A 24733-nucleotide genomic window follows, 5' to 3' on the forward strand; every position below is an offset into this window, starting at 1 on the left:
TTACCTCCTTTCCTGCCTAATGCAAGATTATTCCCAATAGTCCTGTTTCTAGTGCTGCATTGCCTATTTTTAAATGTACTAACTGATGGTGATTCTGCCACTCCTCTCAGGAGACCATTATCCTGGCTCACCATTCTCAGTATCAGGGGGCTTTCCCTGGTAATTAGCTCCAACTTGCTATTTCTTCCCCTTCCCATTATCCTTGGTTATCAATTCCCTTGTAACAACATTATTTCGCTCACATTAGTTATACGTTTTAGATAGTTTGCACAGTTTCACAAGCCACTGTTAAAAAGAGTTGAGCTACTCAGTACCAGCCCACATTTTAATTAGCCACACTGTTGGAGAATGAAGATGGAGCTAATAAAAACGGTCACTGGGTTCTGCTGTGTCTAGCCACATGCTGCATTGTCTTGTGCCTGCTCTCTGTGCTTGTCCACATTGATTTTATCAGTCTAAGGTCATCCTCCTCTACAAAGCAGTGTGTCTTTAAGTATAATGTGTCTAGGTCATATGAAGGTGTATAAGAAAGCGCCACTTTATCATCTGAAAAATGGAGATGAGACTGTCTACTTAGATCTCTGTGAATGTTAAATGATACCAGGTATGCAAATAATTCAGCAAAAATTCTAGCATGCAGTAAACATAATAAAATCCTGAGGCATATCTATATACTAAAATGAATATGCCTCATTTAATTTTTTAGTTTCGTCACTTGCTGATTGTATAACCTCATCATTGCTTACATGCAATCATTTATGATATAATATTTCACAGTTTGCTGGACTGAGAATTCCTTGAGGGAAGGAAGTGTGTCTTAGTCATCTTTATGCCCAGTGCATCAAAATTAAATGCATCAGCTTAAGTTGTTTAACCTTCTGAGCCTCAGTGTTCACTTCTGTGAAACAAGTGCATATTATCTACCTCTACACATTTTACGCCTTGTCTCACATCTTCTTAGCCCAAGTTTTTGCTCCAGCCACCACACATGCACAGGAATAGCCTGAATGACACCTCACCTCAGCTGCACCCTGAGGAATTCTGCCATCACCCCAGGGACATCTGTAGGAGCCTGGTTCCTATCACCCAAGAAGTTGTTCTCACCAGGGAGAATTGGTTATCACAACCGAAAGAGGGAGGTGCTATTGGCATCTAGTAGATAGAAGCCAGAGGCACTGTTAACATCTTACAATGCACAGGATAACCTTCCAACAACAAAGAATTATCCAGTTCAAATGCCAATAGTGCTACTGTTGAGAAACCCTGAGCAACAGATTCTTCAAAAACCTCACTTGAGGAAGACATTTCATAAGGTATGCTCCTCCCTGTCATGTTCAGACTCCATCCCCTTCACTGCTCCAGGTTGGACCCATCCAAACGTTATTCCTCTGCTTTATAAGTGCATGTACTAAACAGCCAGCAGAACCCTCCCTCGGTTCCTACCCTGTAGAGTAAGAGCTATAATGATAGGAATGTTTAGGTCACAGCACCACTGTGGGGGATATATGCTTCCTGCTCAGGGAGGAAACAGCGCAACTAAAGAATTGCAAAACAGAAACCATGGAAATGAGTGCAGCAGTAGATCTTGAGGGGGCTTCTATATGAGGTTAAAACATAAGGCTGGAGAGGGGAGAATTTATTGACATTGGAACACTCTCCCATGATGTGGAGTTCAATGTCTTAGCAAGGACAGAGCTGGTCTTAAAACACTGTTGGGGTGGTTCCTTGAAGCTTGGACCTTACCAAAGTAAATCAGGTAAAGAACCACCTTGGCAGAGTACTGGGGAAGGGAAGAAGGCTGAGGGAGGTGGGAATGTTGTAATGGATTTATTATGTTAAATCAAAAAAACCACCACCTGACTATGTTCCCTGAGGGGATCCAAAAGACACTCTTCCACCCAATCAATGAAGAATGCACAGTGAAGAGAAGCACCAACATTGTGGAGAAGCTTGGTTGTGGCTGTTGACAGTAGGAGGTACTACACTGGAACTGGTTTCCTGGGTATTACTGTAGCAAATAGAGTTCTAAAATAGGAGAGTCTATTTCGTCTTTACAAAAACAAGGTGGACATAATTATTGACATGGGCAGCAAGGCCAGAGTGACAATCAGAGTGCTTTGACCCGCAGGGATCTGTAACAATTGTTAATAGATCATAGGAAAAAGATGAATGAGTGGCTAACTAGAGTTTTGTTTAATATGCATAACTAGAAGTTGAAATCTGGCAAGAAAAAATGGCGTCAGCCACTACAGTGGAAAATCACAATCACTCACCCATTTTCCAGATCTAAGTCAATTGTCAGACCCAGAGCTCATTGACTAATGATAAGGTTAGGTTCCCCTGAGGAAGTAGCCCGCAACGCCACTACAAATATATATAATAAAAATCTCCTAATCCTTCCTCAAAGGTATCTGAAATTATTTACCAGAATAAATGTGAAGTGGGGAGAGCAGAACACCCAGACCATTCAAGGGCTGTTAGACACAGGGTCTGAGCTGATTTTGATAGCAAAGAATCCAAAATGCCATTGTAAACCTTCATTAGAGAAAGGCTTATGTAAGCCAGGGAATGAATGGAATCCTGGGCCATGTCCAACTCATAGCAGTCCAAGGGGTCCACAGACCATCTGTGCAGTTACTTTCCCATTCCCTTAGTGCACTTAGAATTAGTTTCTTGGCCAGTGGAGTAAGAACCTCTGTGTTTGCAACAGACAAGAGGAAGTCCCTGAAACTTCAGCACCACATCTCAGGAGGAATTGTAGAAATTAGCACCACCATCAAAGACTTGAAGGATGAAGGTGTACCCCCATTCAATTCACTTATTTGGCCCCTGCAAAAACTAGAGGGATCACGGTGAATGATAATGGACCACAGTAAACATAACCAACTGGTAGCCACAATCGCAATTGCTCTGCCAGATGTAGTATTTTACTAGAGGAGATTATCACAGCTTCTGGCACTTAATAGGCAGCTTTTGAGCAGACAAATGTATTTTTCTCAATCCCCATAAATAATAAGGATCAAAATCAGTCTGCTATCATCGTATACATTGTATCCAGTAGTATACATGGACTGTCTTGCCCCAGAAGCAAGTTAAATCTCCTGCTCTCTGTCATAATATAATCCACAGAGAGCTTGAATGTCTTGAATGCCACAGAACAAGCATGATTGCTAGTTGACAACACTGATGATGTCATGGTAATTGGACCTGGTGAGCAGGAAGGGGCAAGTATTTAGGGTGCCCTGGTAAAATACATACATGCCAGAGAGTAGATGATAAAACCCTCAGAATGTCAAGGACCTACCACATGGGTGATGTTTTTAAGCATCCAATTCATTGGAACATGTGGGAAAATTTCCTTTAATATAAATGACAAATTGTTGCACTCACACTTCCCGCCACTAAGAAAGAGACACTTGGGAGGCTTATTCGGATACTGGCATCACCACACACCACACATGGTAACATACATGAACCATTTATTACTGTCTTGGAAGGCTGTCATTTTTAGGTGTGGTATATGCTGCCCAGAACAAAAGAGGATCCTGTAGCAGTCTAGACTGCAGTACAAGCTTCCCTGATGCTCAGGTAGTATGACCTAGAAGATCGACGGTTCTGGAGGTACCCTTATGGATTAGGATGCTGTGTAGAGTCTCCATTAAACCTCAATATGAAAGTCACAGCACAGACCCCTGGTTCTGGAGCAAGATCAAACCTCCAAAGGCAGAGAACTATTTACCATTTTGAAAACAGCTCCTGGCATGCTTTTAGCCCTAGTAGAGGCTAGGACATCAAGTGTGACTATGCAACTGGAGCTGCCTGTGATGTGTTGGGATTATGAGATCCACAAAGTCATAAGGTCATCCAGGAACAGAAGCAGTCCACTGTATGACATAAAGAGTACATTTAGGATTGGGTCAAGCAGGTCCAGACGCACAAGTCGGTAGTATAAGCAGGCAGCCTTGACTTCTTTGTGACTTGCCTCTGCTACACTGATGCCTTTCCTTCGACTTACACCCATGCTTTCATGGAGGCTTCTCTATGATCAACTCATGGAGAAGGAAATATTTGAGCCAGATTCACAGATGGATTAGCTCAATATTTATGATAACTGAAAATGGATTGCCACAATACAGCCCCGCTCAAAGGTGGCCCTGAGGGGTAGCGGAAAAGGGAAGTTTTCCAGTGAGTATAACTCTGAGCAACACACTTGATTATATAGCTTATACACAGGCAAAAACTGCCTAAAGCACAGATATACACAGACCTCTAGGCTAACTGGGGGGTTTTCTATTCGGGATCCTGAAAGGAGCTTGGGGACAAGGAAGTTTGAGAAACAGGTCTGTGGATGAGTCTTTGGCAGAGGGCCCAAAGCATGTGAGGGTATTTGTATCTTGTGTAAATGCCCACTGAAGAGCACTGTAGAGCGTTCAGAGAGGCACGGAACAATCAGATGAGTAAGATAACTTGTGCAGTGGATGTCAGTCAGCTTCTGACTTCAGCACCCGCCAATGCTTGCACAGTAGTGTCATAAAGAAAGCAGCCTTGGTAGGGATGGAGGCTATGCATAGGCTCAACAGCATGGGCTCTCTCTCACTAAAGCTCATCTAGCTACTGCACGGCTGAATTCCCAAGCTGACAGCAGCAGAGATGCAATATGGTACCTCAATATATAAACATCCCTCAAGAAGGCCAGTTGCTTGGTGACAAGTTGGTAACATCCTAGAAAGGCAGCAATATATCCTTGTTAGAATTTACACCTACTTTGATTATAAGTTTGTCTTTCATATCCAAGGTGTCTCAGCCAGCATCATCTGAGGGCTTGAATAGTGTGTGATTTACCAATATAGGATCCATAAAATTGCCTAAGACCAAGGGACACATTTTACAGTGAAGGTTAATGAAATGAGTGCTTGACTAGAGAATCCTCAGATCTCACCAATACCACATCACTTTGAAGAAGCCAGCCTATTAGCATGATGGAATCATCTGTTAAAGGCCCAGATAAGGAGCCAGCTCGGGGACCACGTCCAGCAAGGTTGGGTGCTGTCCTCCAGCACTCTGTACATTTAGTGAATCTATAGCCAATATATGGTGAAGTGTAACTAGAATGCATGGGCCTGAAAACCAATGGGTGGAAGCAGGATTGGCCCTTCTCATCATCACTCCTAGTGACCCACTTTCAGAATATGTGCTTCCCATCCCTATGTCATTAGGCTCTGCTGGATTAGAAGTCCTGAGTCTTGGCACTGGGGGGGAAGATGGAGGGTGGTGGGGGAGGCTTCTGCCAGAGAACACAGAAAGGCAGTAAGACTTTCACAGAATTTAAAGCTATGACTACTATTTTGTCATTTAGGGCTTCTCAAAATGATGGACCAACAAACAAAAGAAAGTTGCCACACTGGTGGGGCAACTGACCCTGATTCCCATCAAAAATGTAAGCATTTGCTACAAAATGGTGGCATGAAGGAATATAGCTCTAACCCACAATATTCACTGGGGCTTCTCTTGATGCTTCCATGCAAATTCAGCAAACACAACCTAACATAGGTAAAATGACTGAGAGATCAAATCCCTGGGGATAAATGTGCAAACCAGGAAATGCAAGGGAGTTGACACCCTCCAGAATAACCTTTGGCCAATGAGGGCATGGAAGCTGGTGGATAAATACTTTACTCCTATCTCAGGTGGATAATGTTGAGGCATAGCCTGTATAGTTCCTCAAAAGGATCCCAGGTGGGCTGTAGCTGCCCATGGTGGTAACCAACTCAAAAATGCCCCCTTAGATTGGCTTTCCCTCCTTCCCCATTTCACTCTTCCCAGTACCCCAGGCTTGTTCCCTGTGATAATTTCCCAAAATAAACTACCTACCTCAAGCCATTGTCTCAGGATCTGCTTTGTGGAAGAACTCATGTAAGGCAACCTCCAAAAATATTATTGTGAATATCTAATGAAATAGCCTAGAGTAAGGGTAGAATATTTAGAAGAATACAAGATCCTGGTAAAATTTCTGAAACCCAAAGATAAACTCCTTCATGCTTCCAGGCAGAAAATAATGATGATAATAACAATAATGGGTCACCTGGAAAGGAAAAAAAAAATCAGACAGGTATTGAAATTCTCATCTGTAACCTAAAAACTAGAAAACAGTAGTGTTTGCAAAGGACTTCAGCAGAAAGAACGTGACTTTATGATTTATAGCCATACTATCTTTGTGTGACAGACAATTTCAGATATGTAAGGATTTCAGAAAGTCCCACAACAACACAGAGGGTCTAGAAACATCACTTGAGGAAATCTCTACCCAGAAGAAACTGCAAAAAGGACCCAGGAAATGGAAAACATGGTAAATATTGAAACCAGTGAAATGTGTAAGTCTAGTTATAATGATGATGTATTATTAACTTTTATAATGGTTAAGAATAATTCTTAAAATAAAAAAAGTCTAACATTAAAAACATGAGATTACATATTTAATATGTCTACCACAGGGCCAGGCATTAAAAACCAATTAGTTATCTTCAGCACCTGTTATTTCTAATTATCATCATGAAACACACATACATACAAAAGAGTGTGTACAACATATGGCATATAGGTATAGCTTTAAAGATAATAATGATAGAAAAAAAATCTGTGCTTCCTCCACCTAGCTTAAGCTATATCTGCCAACTTTTTCAATATGCTTAATTTTCATAGAGAAACCTTCTGTTTTTTACAGTGAAAAAGATCTCAACTTCTTACTTATTTTTTACGTACTTACTTCTTTAAGTAATAAGGCACTAGAATAAGTCCCTGCAGTCACTGTTAACTGTGAGAACTAGATCCAGAGATTAGCTCTCCGTGAGCCTCAGTTTTCCCTTTCATAAAATGGTGACCAAACCCTCCCCTTCCGCCAGGAACACACTGGGATGGGAGTGGGAAGGGGAACATGGTTACTGTGGAAGAGGTAGTCCATGAATGTAATATTGCTGTTACAGATTTGGCTAAAGTAGAATACAAAAGAGCATGCACATGAGAGAAGCACCTGGTACAACATCATCAATCCACAGTGAGTCTGTTCCCAAACACTAATCCTATGAATTCTGCAGAAAAGCTTAGACAGGACTGGTTTTCTCTGGCTAAGCTTTCTTTAGTCTTTGTGATCTAGCATGTCCTATTTCACTTTCTTTACCATTAAAAGCTGTGCTCATTTAATAAACTATCTTACTCTTTTCTCCCTTTTAAAAATCCAACACATGAAGGAATCATCATTGTGCAAGAAAAACTGCTTGAAGGAAAAGTTAAAATATACAAATGTATCTGTTGCAAAGTGCTGGCAGTAAATTTTCAAAATAGCTCTGTACAACGGACAGAACTAACTTTCCTTTTGTTCTTCTGGCAGTATGTCTCTGTAGAGTCTGGCAGAGACATTTAACAAAACAGAACAAAACTTTATTTTCTCCTTGTACTGGTGTGATGCTGTCAGCCCTAGCATCTTTTGGAATGCCCTGGTGCACTTAGAATGGGCTCTGTGAGCTCACAGGAGGCTGGAACAACGGTCTGCAGACGGCTGAAGTGGGCAGGGCTGCAACCTGGAGCCACACCAGCCCTGCTCGGAAGGAAGCCTGTCTGTTTATCAAATTGACAGCAAGGCAGCAAAGGGAGCAGCTGAAGCATCCTTTGCCAAGGACAGGCATAATGCAGAAAAATAAGTCATTGCTGCTAGTGAATAAATATATTTCTGGTTCAATTGGTGGACAATATCACTAGTCATCTAAACTAATGGACAGTAAAGAATGGCCAAGATTTACATCCTCCAAACAGAGCTGAAAATAGGTTTATCTAAAGTGAGTTACTGAGTTGGAGTCAGACCTGCTGGCCTCATACAAGGAGGCCATACACTAACTAGTATCTTACTTCCATCCCAGGATCTATTAAAACCCTCACCCTAAAGAACACCCAAGGTACCATGGGCTTTTCCAGTCATGAGTCAAATTTACCCAGCTTTAGATTAGAATCTTCTCTTTTCCATATGGTTCAAAGTACACTGGCAAGAAGCTATTACTGTTTATACAGACTTCAACTAAGCAAATTCTGCAAGACAATATTGGAGACACTACTGCTGCCTCTCAGAAGAGTGGCTTACAATGTATTCTGAAACAAGATGAGAAACATTTGCACTATTTCTAGCTCCTATTTCACCACCACTACCAAAAGTCATTTTGCTTGGGTAAGCCAATATTACTACTAAAATCTTGAAGGCAGGGTAATGGATTGTCATTCCTCTCCATATTGTATGCTTTCCTAAAATCATTGATAGCACCACTGCTATTGGAACTTTACATGTATTTACAAGATTATTTGATCAACGTTATCCCCACCACCAAACTATAAACTCCACGAAGCCAGGCTGTGTCTCTTTTTGCTCACCTGTTACAGTCCACGATACACAGAACATAACCAAAACATATTTGTTGAATGATCATTATTTAACAGGATCATTTTCAATGCTTTTAAATTAGTTAGTCATGATGTGCTAAGAATTGGGTAATAAATAAAGGAACCAAGAGTGTAGGCTCTAGTCTTGAGAAGTTTACATGCTAAGATTGTTCTAGGTAACAGTGAAATACTGACTATCCACACACTCCACCCCAGCATTCCCTGTCCATTTCCTTCCCATGGCATTTACCACCTTCTAGAATACTATACAATTCACTTTTTTTTGGTTATTTCCACTCTGTCTCCCCTCACTAGAATGTCAACTGCAGGAGCAGGAGTTTTTCATCTGTTTTGTTCATGGATGTTATCTCCCTGCTTAATAATTATACTGATTGATCATTTCTTCCTCTCTGAAACACTTCCATATTTCTGATCTGGCCACCTTTTCTCTCCTCCCTTATCTCCTACCTCACTCACTCCATTCCAGCCACATGGACCTCTTCATTTGTTCCTCAAGCAAGCCAGGCAGCTTCAGCCTCAGGGTCTTTGCACTTGCCATCCCTTCTCAGTAGGAGGCTTTTCCACCAGTTACCCCCATGGCTCACTCTCTTACCTCCCTCAGATCTTTGTTCAAAAGTCTCCCTGACAGCAAAGGCTTCCCTGATGACCTTATTTAAATTTGAACTCCCTCCTTCCCTGCAACACACACACATACTCTTGGAACTTGCCATCTTCCTGCCCTGCTTTTTCTTCATAACATTCATCACAGTCTAATATACAATATTATTTGTTGTCTGTCACTCTCCCTCCCCACCCCCAGACACACTAGAATTCTACAGTCCATGAAGGCAGACATTATCCTCTCCTTTGCTCACTAACATATCCCCAAAATCTAAAAAACTGTGTCATACTTGGCACTCAATAAATATTTGTTTAATAGATGAATTATCATAAAAGCAATTTTTGTACATGAAACACCAGCTTTTAGAATGTTCTACTTTAGTTCAGAAATCATACACATGATTATAAGAAGATGTTTGAATTTCAAATAAGAAGTTGAATATGAAATAAAAAGTATAATAAGAAACAGGTGGCTTGGAAAGGTTAAGTAATACAAGGCATACATCTTTGCTTTTTGATGAATACACTGCTGGAGTTTAGGTCGTTGATAAATTTTGGCTTGAAAATCTCTAAGCAGTTGTTTGCTATCATATGCTATTTTTGAAGGCAGCAATCAAAACACACACACAGACACACACACACACCAGCCTTCATGTACAAGATTGCCTCTGGTGCCCAGGGAAAATGAGAGGAAATGACTTTTAAATGGCTAAGGAAAGTATTCATGATTTATTAGTTCAGTGAAACAGCAGAGCAGGCACCCACTTAACAAAGCGGGCAGAACCAACCTTAACCAGGTAGATGCCAACGTGGAGACTTGTTGACCAAATGCCTACAGTTACAGCTGTGTGATCGTGAATGACCCTGAGAATCAGAAACCCCACAGTAATACTATGACACCTTCCTCTTCCTCTCCCGTCAGTCTGGAGACAGGAAATTTGCAGGGAATCATTTTCTCCCTGTGAGAACCAATTCAAGTAGACATTCTCCCTTCCATCTGGGGACTCCCGTGTAGGATTTGGAAGAGTAGAAGCAATTGTTTGCTCTCTTTGTGATCAGCATAGAATCACATCACTTCAGAGCGCGAAGAGACTCTCATTATCAAGCCCTCCAGCAGCAGCATTTTATGAAGGAAAAACCTGAACTAAGACAAAATTTCCTCTGCTAACTTGGAGGGAATACCTCAACTAGCCTCAAGATCTCTGAAACCCATACCACTGTCCTCTCTCCACACTAGAGTGTCCTTGCTGGTGTCCTAGTTAGATCTCCAGAGCAAGCACTCATTTCAGCCTGAATTAGTGCCTGCATGCAAATCTCTGTGTGTATGCACAGGTAGAGAGACAGAGGGATAGATGTAGATAAACACAGATACGCTATACATAGAAAATCAATATCATAAACTTCATTGATCTTGTTTGTTTTTCAATAAAGAGAAGAATGAAGGAGAAAATAGAAAATTTTCCATAATCTCACAGCCCTGATAACACCTGTTGTTATTTAAATCCTTCTATTTTTAATGCTTTTATGTCTTCCATCTTAATAATATAAATATAGTCACCATTTCTTCACCAGTTACTGTGTGCTAGGTGCTGTCCTAGGTGATTCATTTATGTAAACCTCACAACTACCCTATGATGTAGGTATTGTCAGCCCCATTTTATAAGGAAAGGATGGAAGTTCAGGAAGTTTATTCAGAAAGTAACTTGGCCAAAGCCAAACAGCCAGGCGTGGCTGGGTCCTTCCTCAAACCCAAATCAGTCAATGTCCAAGGTCGGTGCTGTTCATACTGCCCCACAGTGCATCCCCATCTTTCCTCCGGGAAATGAAACCCTGGTTGCCTTCCTCACCCAAGATACTTAAACCCTATATTTATGAGGACAGCTAACGATATCCCAATTACAGTCGCTATATTTAGATTAAGATGAAGTAACATCATTAAGATTTGAATAACAAACTTGATTGCAAGTTTAACACTATTAAACTATTTAAGATTATTTTATTTTTCAACCGTGTTTTTGACAACCAACCTGAGCCAAGCCCTCTGGGCAGGGAGCTGTGCTTCTCCTGCTGCCAGGTGAAGACTTTAGCATCTTGTGGAGAAACAAGCATCTCAGTGATTTTTCTTGTCCGTTGCCTGCCTAGAACACCTTACTCCAAGCAGAACAGATTTGTAGATTCATAAGGGAAGGTTGGCTGAACCAGGCACGACACGGTGGCTTCTTTTGCAACAAACGGGCAGAGCTGGGAGGAGGCTCAGCTGTGCTCTTCCACAGAGGTGGTGCAGGTGAATCACCAGGGCTTGGCCCAAAAATGCGGCTGGGATTCCACGCACGGCACCTCTCCAGAAAAGGGCATGGGGGCAGGCAGAAATGTCCATGCTCCTTCAGATCATTCATTCCCGGCTTCTTCACCCCACCCCCAAGTCAAGGAAAGATTTCTTGTCAGAACCTTTGGCAGCCAAATCATATGACTTAAAGAGCTTCCTGAAGTCTTGCCAGAAATAGCCAGCGGGCCAGAGTGGGGTATTTCAACCTCCTGGGATCCAAACTCAGAAAGAGCTGGAGATGACTTTCCAGAGCTCCACCCTCCCGGCTCTGAGCCACTTCTGCATTCTCCTCTCTGGGGAAGCTTGAAGGGTGGAGGCCTGGAAGAGGGAGGGAAATCTTTGTGTCTGCTCTTTATCTATTGTCCCATCATTCCGGCGACAGCCAGTCTTTATTTTTTTAAACATTAAACACGTAAACAGCATTGCTTTATTTTTCTTTACAGGAGATAATGCTCATTATGAAGGGAAAAAAACCTTCTTTGTTACTTCCAAAGGAAACAAGACGTTTAGTTTTGATTTCAAACTCAGAGGTATCAGAATGGCAAAGTGAGTTCTCCCTTTCCTACTTAAATTATTCTGTTTTTCATTTTCCTAGTTTCCCACTGGCAGAGAATGCAATTATTGCCGTGCTTTTTTGACTAGCTAGTTGGCTCTTTCTTATGAAAATGTGAACCATAAGTTGAAGAGGCTACTTGGCTGGTCTGTCTATGGTGAGCTCTTCCACGCCATAGGTCACTGAAACGCTCTTGGTAAGATTTCCTTGTAATTTCCTTGAATTGTTCTCAGAAGCCACAATTTATTAAATTGCCTCTACTGAACTACATAGCATAATTCATTCCAGGAAATTTCCTTTTTAATATTTTTCACATCAAACCATCTTAAGTCTACTAGTTAGGTTCAAATGTTTACAGATACACAACTCACCGTTGATGACCAGCAGCCAAAAAGTCTCAGAGGTGCGACCACTGTATACATTTATACATATACAAGCATGCACATGTATAGATCTGGGAAGGTTAGTGCACTCAATCAGCCGGCATCGATGATCTCTGCTTTGAGCAAATCAGAATGATATTTTCAGAATGTTTTCATAAATGGAAACATGGGTGACAGTTATTCTGTATAATACAAGATATCTCTATATTAACTGGGAGAACAACATGGATGCTAATAAATGTAGTTCACTGAAGTTCAGCATTATTAATGTTCTTTTTCTTTTCTTTGTTCAGTTTCTTCCCCAAATTAAAATGCTTTGCTAAATATGGTCTTGTTTATCCATTTCTTTCTCAATCATTTAGAATGGGGTGTACATGTTCCTGTTTTCTATTTACTGAACTCAATCACAGGAATTTAAACATGTATAGAAGCTAAGAAAGAAGATAATACCTCTTAGTATTCTTAAACACATTGTCCTTCTAGAACCCATTTTTATCACCAAATAATACTTACAGCATTCTAGAACAGAAAGTATCCTCCTCATTATAGAGAAAATGAGTCACAGAGAACTCAAGCAAGTTGTTACACAGCCATTGATAAGATAATAGAACTCAAAAATCCTATTGCTGTTATACGTTTTTTCCATATTCAAATAGAGGGAAAGCTGTAGCAAACTTGGGTCAAAAATGTAAACTCTCAGGGAGAATAATTTTTAAACTGGAAAAGCCTACACTTGATACTTTGTTCAATATACCACTGTGCTTAATGCTAAGAAGAAACAAAATGTTCCTTTATGGAGATATAGCCCATTTCATTCTGAATAATTCATGCTCTTTAAGATACATGTAGACCAAAATCTAACTTTCCTTGCAAAGTACATAGTCTTCCCAAAGCAAGTTGGAAACTGGCTTTGTGAAGCCATGGAAGCTTCTAGATTTCATCTGTGACACCTGCATGCTATACTTAGCCATATGGCAGAATACCTTTGCCAGTGAAGACGTTTGGGAAAATAATTGCTCCACAGGCTCCCAAGCTCTGCCCTGCATACCTCACTTCTGCTGGACCACTAGTGTGAAGAGAACAGGCGATGCCAGAATTGTGAAAGAAATCACAGAATCTCCAGGCTCTAAGAGACCTTAAATTTCATCCAGTCCCACTACATCAAAGCAATCTGCAAGGATCTTTGAAAAGTATTTTAAAGTAAGATAATCTTACAAATTCAGAAGGGATAATGGCAGACAAACCACCATGGTAACTATAGTGGTTTCTCTATAGTGGTATACAGCCTTAAATATACCAAAGAGAATGTGCTTGGAACTCAGAAAAAGCACACCGAAAAGATCTTGCTCTTCTTTGAAATTCGAGAGGCAACAATTCCTTCAACACTTTCCAGTACTTCTGCAATTCAAGGGCAGGTGTTACAGATTTTGGATTGCTTTTTTCTCACTCATGCATTCAATAATATTTATGTAATGCCTACTATTTGAAAGATAATCTATCAAACTGAAGATTAACAACCACTGCAAAAGTCATTTCTGTTCCCGGAAGACTCTCCACTCCAACTTTTTTAAACCATATCCCCATAAATGAGCACACATCGTATACACTTCTGCTTTTCAGAAGACGAAAGTATTTCATAGTAACAAAGACTGAAGGAAAATTCATGAAAAATGATAAAAATTTTGGAAATTCTTATTAACTCCCTAGTTACCGTTACTAGAGTAAACAGGCACAAAAATCTGATAGATACCTGAGCCCAGATACAAAACACCAGAGTATTGGTTAGCATGAATAAAGAGAGGTGAGAATAAAGAGAATAGAGAATGAAATCCCGTGAAAACGTTAAAGTAGGTGCTGAGGAAAGTTTCAGTTACTGACCTATAGGAAGATTACGGACGGGCAAAGAGAGGGAATTGTGTGAGGAGGTTTTCTCTGGTTCAAGCCGAGCTGTGGTCCTCATCACCCTCTCCTTCCCCAGCACAAGGAGTTTCTGACACTTCTCTCCAGGGCTAGAGCTGGGGCTCCATCAGGACCTCTCAGAGATGCATGTTCCCTGAGTTTGGAAGGCTTGGGAGACTGGAAGCAGACTCACCTGATAAACTTCAAGCAGCCCAGGGCGGCACAGAGCGGGCTGCAGCTAGGAGGTAAACATGCTTTTCTCCAACGTTGGGTCAAAGAGGCACGTCCCAGGGATCAGATGTAGAGCCCATACTAGGCATGCCAGGCAGAGGGCATGCAAAATGGAATTCTGCCTAAGAGAACAGACTGCCAAGGTGAAGGGACCACAGGAGTGAGAGGCTGAGAACAGAACATAGGGGGCATATCATGAGTGCTCTCAGCAAGTATATGTGCCCTGAGTCTTAGACGTTTATCATTAATTCTCCATAACTCTCACTTGCAAACACCCTGCCAACTTGGCACGTCCAGAGACTATGGAATGTCCCAGTAATGAGATCACTGAGAATCTCAAGTCGATATGGCAGACAGAACTGACAGAGAAGGACTCTCCATTATGGAAAAATGAAACTCTACAAAAGCAAAATTTGGATACATAGCCAAATTTGAAATTCAGAGTATGAAATCTCCGAGTGTGAAAAGAGGAACCAAAGTCAGGAAAGAGAATAGGAGCTTAAACCAAAGTAGCTCATGGTTTACACCCTTAATGGATATAAAACAACAGGAGCAGGGGCTTTAGAATCTTCACCAGCAGAGGGGTTCAAAATGTCAAAAATATTATTAGTTAATGTATAATCAATATTAAAAAATTATTGAGATATGTTACATTTCTTTCCCATACTAAGTCTTTAAATCTGGTTTATAGTCCATACTTGCAGCACATCTCAATTCGGACTGGTCACATTTTAATTGCTTGTAGCCATGTGCTACTGTCTCATGGGTATCTAATTGGACAGAACAAACCTGTACTCAAATGGCAAACCATATGATTTTAGAATTCTTTGGCCTTTGCAGACACTAGTTTATCATATTTGTTTCTTAATTTGGCCTTTGGGACAGGATGAAGATTTATATAGGTATCGTCATTTCGTCTGCATTCTACGTGTTGCAAGATGGTGACAAAGCTTCAGTTACCTTTCTGCCAATTTCTAAGTCTTTTCCAACCAGATGTAGGGGCATTAATTTAGCAGCCAAAGTTCTGTGATGCCACATAGTTGATGGCATCTGAAAGAGTCACCTCTTTACTTTTCATATTAGTGTTTGCACAACAGAGGTTCTCTACAGTCATCTCTATTCCCCGAGAGTTTCATGTTGAAATAACAAAACGGCCTAGATCCACCTCAAGATAAATTGCTTTAATTATTAGGCAGATTGTGAAGCTCACAGTTTCAAATATCAGGTCAGCGCAATGCCCAGCCTCGGCAGTGGTTTCACTGTGATATTTCTCCAGGTGCTACTATTGAACCTTAATATCAGTGAAATACCTCCATTTAGGACTAGTTTTATCTGTGGGATTTGTTCAGTTCTTCAACAGAATAAAAGTGATCTCAATAATTGTTGAAGGAGGCTATTATTTTCCAACGTTGCAATATTTGCTATTTGACATTCTAGTCTAACTGTCAGCATTGTTGCTAATATCTATGGAAATCTCGCAGAATAATGATTTTTTAGGTCTTAGAATTGATATAGTGAAGCTATATGGATACTTATCAACTCTTGCATTTTTAATACTTATGTGAGATCATGGAAGAGAATATAGTGATTAAGACTAACAGCACATGGACTGAAGTCAGACTACCTGGGTTTGAATCCCAGCTTTATTACTTAACAGCAGCGTGTCTGCACCTCAGCTTCCTGAGCTTCGAAACGGGAAAATATTAAAGTTACAAAGAGGATTACACAAAGTAACATAGAAGGTGCTTAACACAGCGCCTAGCACTCAGAAGTATTTCATAAACATTAGCTAGGTCATCTGCAGGTTCCTAATTCCTTCATGCACATTTGGGAGCATTGAAAAAACTGACCACCTGACAGCATTTCTAAAGCTCTGAAGACAATTCTCTCCAAAGGAAATTCCAGTTGACCTGCCTCTCTCTAAAACCTTCATCAGAAAGGTTTCCCTAAATGTGACGACATCGACTTCCTTTCTAGATATTTACTATGCAACAATGCTAACATTTTGATTTGGAAACTCCCCCACTTAGAACCTATTATCAAGAATCAAGCCAAAAATTAAAGTTCTCTGAACATAACTGGCATCAGCTGGTGGAGTAACCCAGTTTTGATAGGTCACTTTCCCTAATCTTGTCATTTTGAATCAGGAGGAGGCATTGTAAGGCCAAAGATTTTTTAATTTTCTTTTTCCTAACTATATAATTTTTTGGTAACACTTGTGTTCAGAGTAAGGGGAGGCCACGTCTGAATGGAGTAAATGGAATAAGAGGGTTTGTCAACATGGTACTCAGATGGGAGTTTCATCCCAAGGCATCCTGTCCTCTTCTCTTTACTGTGAATATGTTACTCACCTTTAGACGCTCACCTGTCCGGGCGAGCAATTCTCCCCTCTCTTGCCATTTAGATTTATACTTCCTCTGTTTGAGGTTCTTGTTCATTACAACTGTAAATTTCATGCTCACACTATCCATCTGCTGAAGTTTTAGCATTCTGGAGCTAAAATTGCACTTTCAGAGACTTTTGTCAATTAATTGAGAGTATGGTATAAAACTAGACAAGTTTTTTGCAATTTTTCTCATAAACCTACTTTAATGTTAAAGTAGTTTCTTTTGAAAATACTAATTAGTATGTGCCAGGCACCATTCTATTTTGTCTTACATAAGTAATGCTAGTAATCCTCACAATAGCCCTGTGCAGGAGATATTAATTATTATTATTTTCACTTGATAAATGAGAAAAGTAAGATATGAAAAGGTTAAGAACTCGCCAAGTTCTCGTAGTTGCCGAAAGGTGAACACAAGATTCGAATGCAGCTCTCGCTTCAGAGCCTCTGCCTTGAGCCACTGTGACATATCCTGCCTCTCACAAAAAATCTTTAGCAGCATAATGAAACGAGAAAGAAGACTGTGCATTAAAAAGCAAATTTGTCACATTTCAACATATCTCTGGAACCAAAAATAAATAACCTACTCTAAATTTATGCATGTCTCAGAAACCATATGCCTTATAAACCACCAGGGACACAGACGAGGATATCCAATAATTATGAAAATTAAACAAAAGGTCATTGTAGCTCCCCCCATGGTTACTGTGGTACTTTGGTGCTCTTATTTACAGATGAGGCAGTCTCTTTCTTCCTCTCCCCACATTCCCAAGTTGTAAAAAGGTAGAGAAGAGATCCTGTGTTTTAGATGATGTTTACTATTTTTTTTTTTAGTTGAGCAGGAAATCATTATCTAAGCCCAGCCGCAAATATGTGCAACAAAACAATTTATCTACCAAGAGTTCATGGGCAGCTGGATTGGGAAAAAACACATTAATTATCATTCAAGTGGAAATGCCCCCATAGACATATCATTTAATTAACAGAGAGGCCAGTATTGGAAATGAATAATTTGAGGTAAGGCAGAGAAAGATGTGTGAGTTAAACCCTTAGGTGATTTCAGGCTATTATCTGTGCATAAACATACAAAAATACGTGGAATAGATCTCTAGCTTATAAATTCCTTAAAAAATAAAAGGTACCTTAGAAAAAAAGACTCTTCAGAGTCTTTTGCTGGCCTGCATTAAAAGTCATCACGTGTGAGCAGGAAGCTAGATGGGTTCTGCAGCAACATCAATTCCCTTAGAGGCTGGAGGATCCCACTCTGGTGAATTCAAACTCTGAAAAGATGAGAGCTGAAATCACTCCATGTAGCAAAGTCCCTCTGTCTCCGAAAACCCTTGAAATTTGTAGCTCTGCCAAGATTATAAATAGAAGTGATATGGCAGCAGTGGATTGCTCATTCTGCTAAATGTGCTCATCCCATTTGGGGTAGTTTTATGAAGCATGGCGGCAGCTGGAGCAGTCGTGGCTGCCGTGGCCGCCGCTGGTCTGCTCCTGCTGCAAAATGCCTTTCCGTTTTTTATTTCTTTATAGGGAAAAGCCAGAAGAGATTTTCCTAAAGCATAAAAAAATAAAATAAAATTACAGCCCAAAAGCTATTTTCTAGACCAGTCTGAGAGACAATCGAAGAGTCTGAAATGAAAACACATGAACCCACTGACTCCCTAAAAATTGGCCAAAAATCAGAATTCTGGGACCCAGTTTGGCATTATATGTGGGCTGCAGTAGGTTGTTGAGACACTGTCAGATTTTGTGTTATGACTCTTGAAATAAAGTCACCCTTAATAAGATAAGCCAAATGGCGTATCTAGCTGGAGTTGGAGGGGAGCTTTTCATTTCCTACCGTGGTATTTCCTTGCAGCCATCTGTAAAGAAAGACAAGTTCATCTTCAGTGATCTTTCTTTTTTTATATTCTCCCCTCAACTTTCAGCATCTCTTTTCTTTAACAGCACCAGGGTTCTTAATTCAATTCAAGATGTATTTATTGAGCACCCAATACTGAACTAGATATTTGGAGAAGAGAGTGCACTTAAAAAAATAGCATCTTCATAATAAACTCCCTTTAACACTGGAGTCAGAAATTGGGGCAGGGAGAAGGATGGGGAGAAGGAGCCTCAAGACCTGATTCCTCCCCCGACCCAGCCTCTACCTTCACCCTGGAGGCCTTTCCCTCTGGTTTTCTCCATCGCCTCCATGGTCATCTGGGGGAATGATCACAATATGAGCAAACACTTTCCCATAGCCCACCTGAGATACTTTCAACTAAGGTTTTCAACATTCCAGGAATTTATAAAGGAAAGAAACATTGAGATGGCAGTAATCAAAATAATCTAGACTACAGAGAAAAATGTTTTTTTCTCCTAATCTTTTTTCAGTAGGAAAACCTGTATTTCAAATACCCTCTACACAAAGCCTTAACAGATACAACAGAAAACCCTGAAGCTGCTCTAGTAAGCTAAGAGGAGGGACACTCCTCCAGGCTCCTACTTGCTACCGATCTGCACCCGCAAGGAGACGTGGAGATACCTCTAAGGAACCGTACGGAGTCTCTGAGCGTCATTCAAAAACAGTCTTAAATAGAGACTTCCAGGTGGTAGACACTATCTAACTCACCTTACGACCACACACACACATCTCTGACATCCCGGCCCCTCCTTCAAAGTCAAGGCCAAGACAGCACTCCACGCCTCTCCTGCACCATCAGTGCTGCTCTCCCATGTATGTGCCTTCGCTAAGTGACAGATTCTAGTCTTAACCTTACTTTTCAGCTGCAGCTGGGTCCCTGGTGTGGGTGTGAACTGTCCCAAATATAGATGCATAGTATAACACCATCTTAAGATAAAATAATAACCTCAGCATGCACGTAATAATGAAGTGATACGGAGGAAGTAATTTCCTTACAAACTGAAGTGGTTCCCATCTCCTGTAAGATTACGTTTTAGAGGAGAAAAAAAATGTCTGCACGGGAAGCAATCTGACTTGAACAGACATAAAGCAAGTCCGTATAAAAGAGGTTTCTAAATTGAAAGTAAACAAATTATTAAAGGTGTAAGTATTGGGGTAATAAGAAAGGGGAACGATCAATATTGGCTGGAGTGATCAATGAAGGTTTGGCAGACTTAGAGGAGGGATTTAGAGAGCATAGATGGAAAGAAAGGGAAAGGTATTCCTGGCAAGCATCCGGATAACTAAGGCATATTCTCCAGGAAGTATTTGCATTGTAAGGAATCAATGCCCAAATAGATCTAAGTTTACTCATAAAAACAAACTGAGAAGAAATTTAAGTTACACTAGATCCTTGAGAGAAGAGCTATTTTCCCACTGAAAGGATGTTGGTGGAGCTTCTCGAATCACCTTCAGCAACCCAGATCTACCTTTAATCTCAGTGTGATGAGATTTCTGCCTGAGGCATTTTGGGGAGAAATATGGAAAACCTAGTAGTTTGCATTCCAGTGTGTTGCCGTAATAACTTTGAAACACTAATATATTTCCCTGCCTGCTTTTACCTCTTTTCACCTCCCATCCCAGCTGTTCTAAGCTCATTGCTTGAGACAGAGAATAAAATCACAGAAAGTAGAAAAGAAAGGAGTCTTTTCCTGGCTTTTGACCTTCAAAAGTCTAGATGAAAGATTTGGAAGAAAATGAGATGAGTTTTAGGAGGTTATCCTCATCTATACCTCCATCTCCCAACCCTCCATCCTCTCAAAGCTAGAAAAGAATCCCCCAGGTTTGGGAATTAGCTGGAAGACTAGCTGGGAGAGAAGAGATGTAAGAGAAAGGTCCTAGAAGAGGGCACTGGATTCAATGAGACCTCAAGGAGGGGAGTAGAACCAAGCTCAACAGCCAGCGCAGCACAGGGATTATCCTGCTCGTCCTTTCCACTGGTAACTAGTAGGGACTCCTGTCGCAGAGCATTCAGCACCTTGGCCACTCACTCATTTGAGCTCCATTCCTTTCTTCCAAATTACATATAGGCAATGTTGTAGCCCAGTGGTTTTCCAATATTAAAGTGCATCAGAATCACCTGGGAGGCTTGTTAAAACACAAATGGTCAGACTCTACCCCAAGAGTTTCTGACTCAGTAAGTCTGGGACAGAACCTGAGAATCTGCATCTCTAACAAGTTCCCAAGTGATGCTGATGCTGCAGGTCTAGGGACTATGCTTTGAGGCTCACTGTCCAAGGCAATGCTGAGCACAGAGAAGGGAAATGAGTTCCATAGACCTAGATTTTAGTGATAAAAATGAAAGAGAAGGCCCCACATTTGAATTTAGGGGGTTAAACAGAACCAGCTTAGGATGTCCTCTAAGCTTGAGCAGTGGTCCAACACTCTGGGGAAAAAAACGGTTCGAAAACATTCATGTGTTTTAGACCTTGGTATGAAAAACTACAGTGCAACCTGGGTACCTTTGGCCTCCATAGTTTTATGAGCAAATTTTTGTCCCAGAAATTCTCCGAATAGATCACCCTGGAGAAAGACATCTTAGGTCACTCAGGTGCGCTGTTCCATGTGGAGCTCCCCCGCCCAAATGACGTCTGTGTTCTGTGAGGGCCTGGCTCCTTTACAACTATGTAGCACTCGGCAGAAGGAAAATACTAGGATCTAGGTCTCCCTTCATATGGCGTTCTTAAACGGGTACCAAATATGTCTAATTCCAATTTGAGAGCTTGATGTCTATGCTATGTCATCTGCAAATCAAAATACAAGGCAATGATTGATTGAGAAGTTTCTGGGTTTGGAAGATTTGACTTTGAATCTCAACAATTCTATTGACAAGTTGCATGACCTTAGCCGCATTTCCTAACTTCTCTGTCCCTTAGTTTCCTTATGTTGAAAAAAAAATGGGTATCGTACTTACCTCATACAGTTCTGGTGAAGATTAAATGACATGTTGCTAAAGCATTTGGTAAGGGGCTGGCCCATGGCAACATAAATATTTTTGGTTGTTATTTATAACAGCACTTAATATAATGCTTTTCACATAATAAATGTTTTCTGGCTAGTAGAATTGTTGCCAAACTTTGACAGTCTCAAAAGTAAGTTGGGCGCATCTACACACTCCCTTCCCCCATCTGTATCCGTGCCCACACCTTAACAACGACGGGACCAAGAAATTGCCCTCTGGTTTCTACTGCCTGGGGCTTGAGCAGTGTACCTCTAAACCCATGTTCCAGACCCTGCTAATGAAATTTAAAGACTATGAGGCTGCAGGCCTCTGTTGTTAAGGAGTGGAAACCAGTAGAGGCAGGATCCCAGAGATGTGGTCCCAGTAGGCATTCTAAACCTCCAATATTCTTAGCTTCCACTTATCTTCAGTTGAGCCTTTGTTAGGATTTAAAAAAAAAAAAAAAAAGCCAAGCAGTCTTGTGAAAACCAGCTTCTCAGTAAACTATATAGACACTTCCTGGTTACCCATGATATGAGAATAACCTTTAAACTATTTCCATTTCTGATCCCGGCTGGAAACAGGAAATGCATGGGGTACAGCTTTAAACAAAAACAAAGGGACCAAAAGATAAACCAAATTGTCCCAGGGTTCAGAAGAGGTTTATGCTAAGTGTTACAAGGTTCAGATTTAGCGAATCCTCCCCCAGTTTCTGCCATTCCAGAGATTCCTTTTGGGAGGCAGGGAAGTGGAGGGGGTTGGGGGGAGCCAAGGGTTGTACTAAATTGCACAGCACTGCCATCTTCAGGACCAGTGGGGAAAACTTCTCAGGGTCAGTCAGATAAATCATCTTCCTAAACACTTCATTTAAATATAATCAGATGGTTAAAATTTTGACAGCAGACAAACTGGAACAGATTTTTCTACCGTTTCCAATGTTTGAAAAGTCAGTAGACACAGCTTTTTTGTGGTGTATGCACATTTTTTAAAAATATTTGCTGATTGAAAACCATTTACAATAAATAGGAAAGTTTAAATAGCTCATTCTGCATTGCCAAATGATGGGAGTAACACAGACACAAACATATTGTTCTGAAAAAAAAATTCCTTAAAAAGAAAAGTATGAATCAAATGATTTAGAAGTGCTGTTTGAACAGATGGTGTGATTAACAACTACCATGTTAGCCATCTCAGGAGCTTACAGAGAAGTAAACAAATGCAAGGGGAAAAAGCACTTTATCCCCCTAAAGAATGTGTAGTTCATTTCATTAGGAAAATTTGAAAGTCTGCATTTTGAAAGTTGGATATCCCTAGGGGATATTGGGAATAAGGAACGAGGAGAGTCTTTGTGGAGGACAAATGCTGATGCTCCACGCGTGGCCTAGGATGAGATGAGAGAAATTTAGAAAGCCGTTGGCATGCAAAATGCTGGAGGCAGGTGGTGCTGTGCAGAAGATACTGGCCTTCAAGTAAAAGGGCCTTGTGCTCATCCTGGCTCTAGCACCAGCTGCCACGGGCCTTACGGCCTTCCTTGCTCTCTCTGGACCTCCATTTTTTTGTTTGGAAAACAAGAGTGAGAACCAGATGAGCTGTACAGCTGTGCTTCCAAAACTTTAATGTGCACCTGGGGATCTCATTAAAAATACAGATTCTAACTCCTAGGCCAGGGGTAGGGTCTGAAAGTCTGAACTTCTTACAGGCTCCCAGATAATGCTGATGCTGCTGATCCACAGACCACATGTCTACTCCCAGGGCTCTAAAATCTCTTGCAGCGATGATACTCCATCATCTTCTGATACGCTATGTGCTGCCTGGAGCAAGGTGAAAAAGATGAAACAGACCGAGTGTCTCCCTTTCAGGTGGAGCGACTTGGAGATGTGTATGGATAAAAGAGCATAATGAATAGGCCAAATGTTGAATTGATTTTAAAAACAAATCAAGATTTATTTACTTTCTATAATAAACAGTTTGAATCGACTTTTGTGAGCAGGTGAGGTGAGGGGAGAATCCTGGGAATTGGATTGATGAGATGAGAGGGAGGCTGGGAGATTGAGTAATCAACCAGCCTCTGCACAGAGTAGTTAAGACTGATCCTGAGACTTCACCAGAAGTAAAAACTTTTTCTCTAGGAAAGACTCTGTTACGAGAATGAAAATAAAAGTCACAGACTGGGAGAAAATATTTGCAAATCACATATCTGACAAAGGACTTGTATCCAGAATATATAAAGAATTCTCAAAACACAACAGTGAGAAAACAACCCAATTCAAAAATGGGCAAAAGACATGAATAGACACTAAGCCAAAGAGGAGATATGCATGGCAAATAAGCCTGTGAGAAAATGCTCAACATCCTTACCCACTAGGGAAATAGAGATTTAAAACCATGATGACACACCACCACACACCTGTTACAATGGCTAAAATAAAAAATATTGACAACACCAAGGGTTGACATGGATGTGAAGAAATTGGATCACTTGTGTACGGCTGGAGGAAATGTAAGAATAATATAGTCACTCTGGAAAACAGTTTTTGGCAGTTTCTTATGAAGTGAAATATAAATGTACCACGTGACCTAGCAATCCCACTCCTACATATTTACCCTAGATAAATAAAAACTCACATTCACACAGTAACCTGTACAAAAGTATTTATAGCAACTCTATCCATAATCACCCAAAACTAGAAACAATCGAAATATCTTTCCATAAGTGAGTAGATAAACAAGCTATGGTACATTCATATGATGGGATATTACTCAGAAATAAAAAGGAGCAAAATATTGATACAAACAATGACTTCAGTGAATCTCAAAGGCATTCTGCTGAGTGAAAGGAGTCAGTCTTCAAAATTTCATACTGTATGATTGCATTTACGTGATGCTCTTAAAAAGACAAAACTAAAGTGAGAGAAATCATAGTGGTGGCCAGGGGTTAGAGGTGGGAGGAGGATGTGAGCACAAAGGGGTAACAAAGGAGTTTTGGGGGGAGATGTAATTGTGATTACGTCTGACTGTGCTGGTGGT

The 24733-nt window shown here is 40.7% G+C and overlaps 1 long non-coding RNA gene across 2 annotated transcripts in view; it reads right to left on the reverse strand.

Moving 5' to 3' along the window:
* LOC123285010 (uncharacterized) overlaps positions 1-18300 on the reverse strand; it is a 38989-nt gene extending 20689 nt beyond the window's left edge. For both annotated transcript variants that reach the window (XR_011502832.1, XR_011502831.1), the window contains exons 1-3: positions 17960-18300; positions 14397-14602; positions 12293-12417 (exon numbers count right to left, since the gene is read on the reverse strand). This is a non-coding gene — a long non-coding RNA (uncharacterized lncRNA). The remainder of the gene's footprint in view (positions 1-12292; positions 12418-14396; positions 14603-17959) is intronic.
* Between the last annotated feature and the right edge of the window lie 6433 nt (positions 18301-24733).

Source organism: Equus asinus, chromosome 4 (assembly GCF_041296235.1).
Source record: "Equus asinus isolate D_3611 breed Donkey chromosome 4, EquAss-T2T_v2, whole genome shotgun sequence".
NCBI lineage: Eukaryota > Metazoa > Chordata > Mammalia > Perissodactyla > Equidae > Equus > Equus asinus.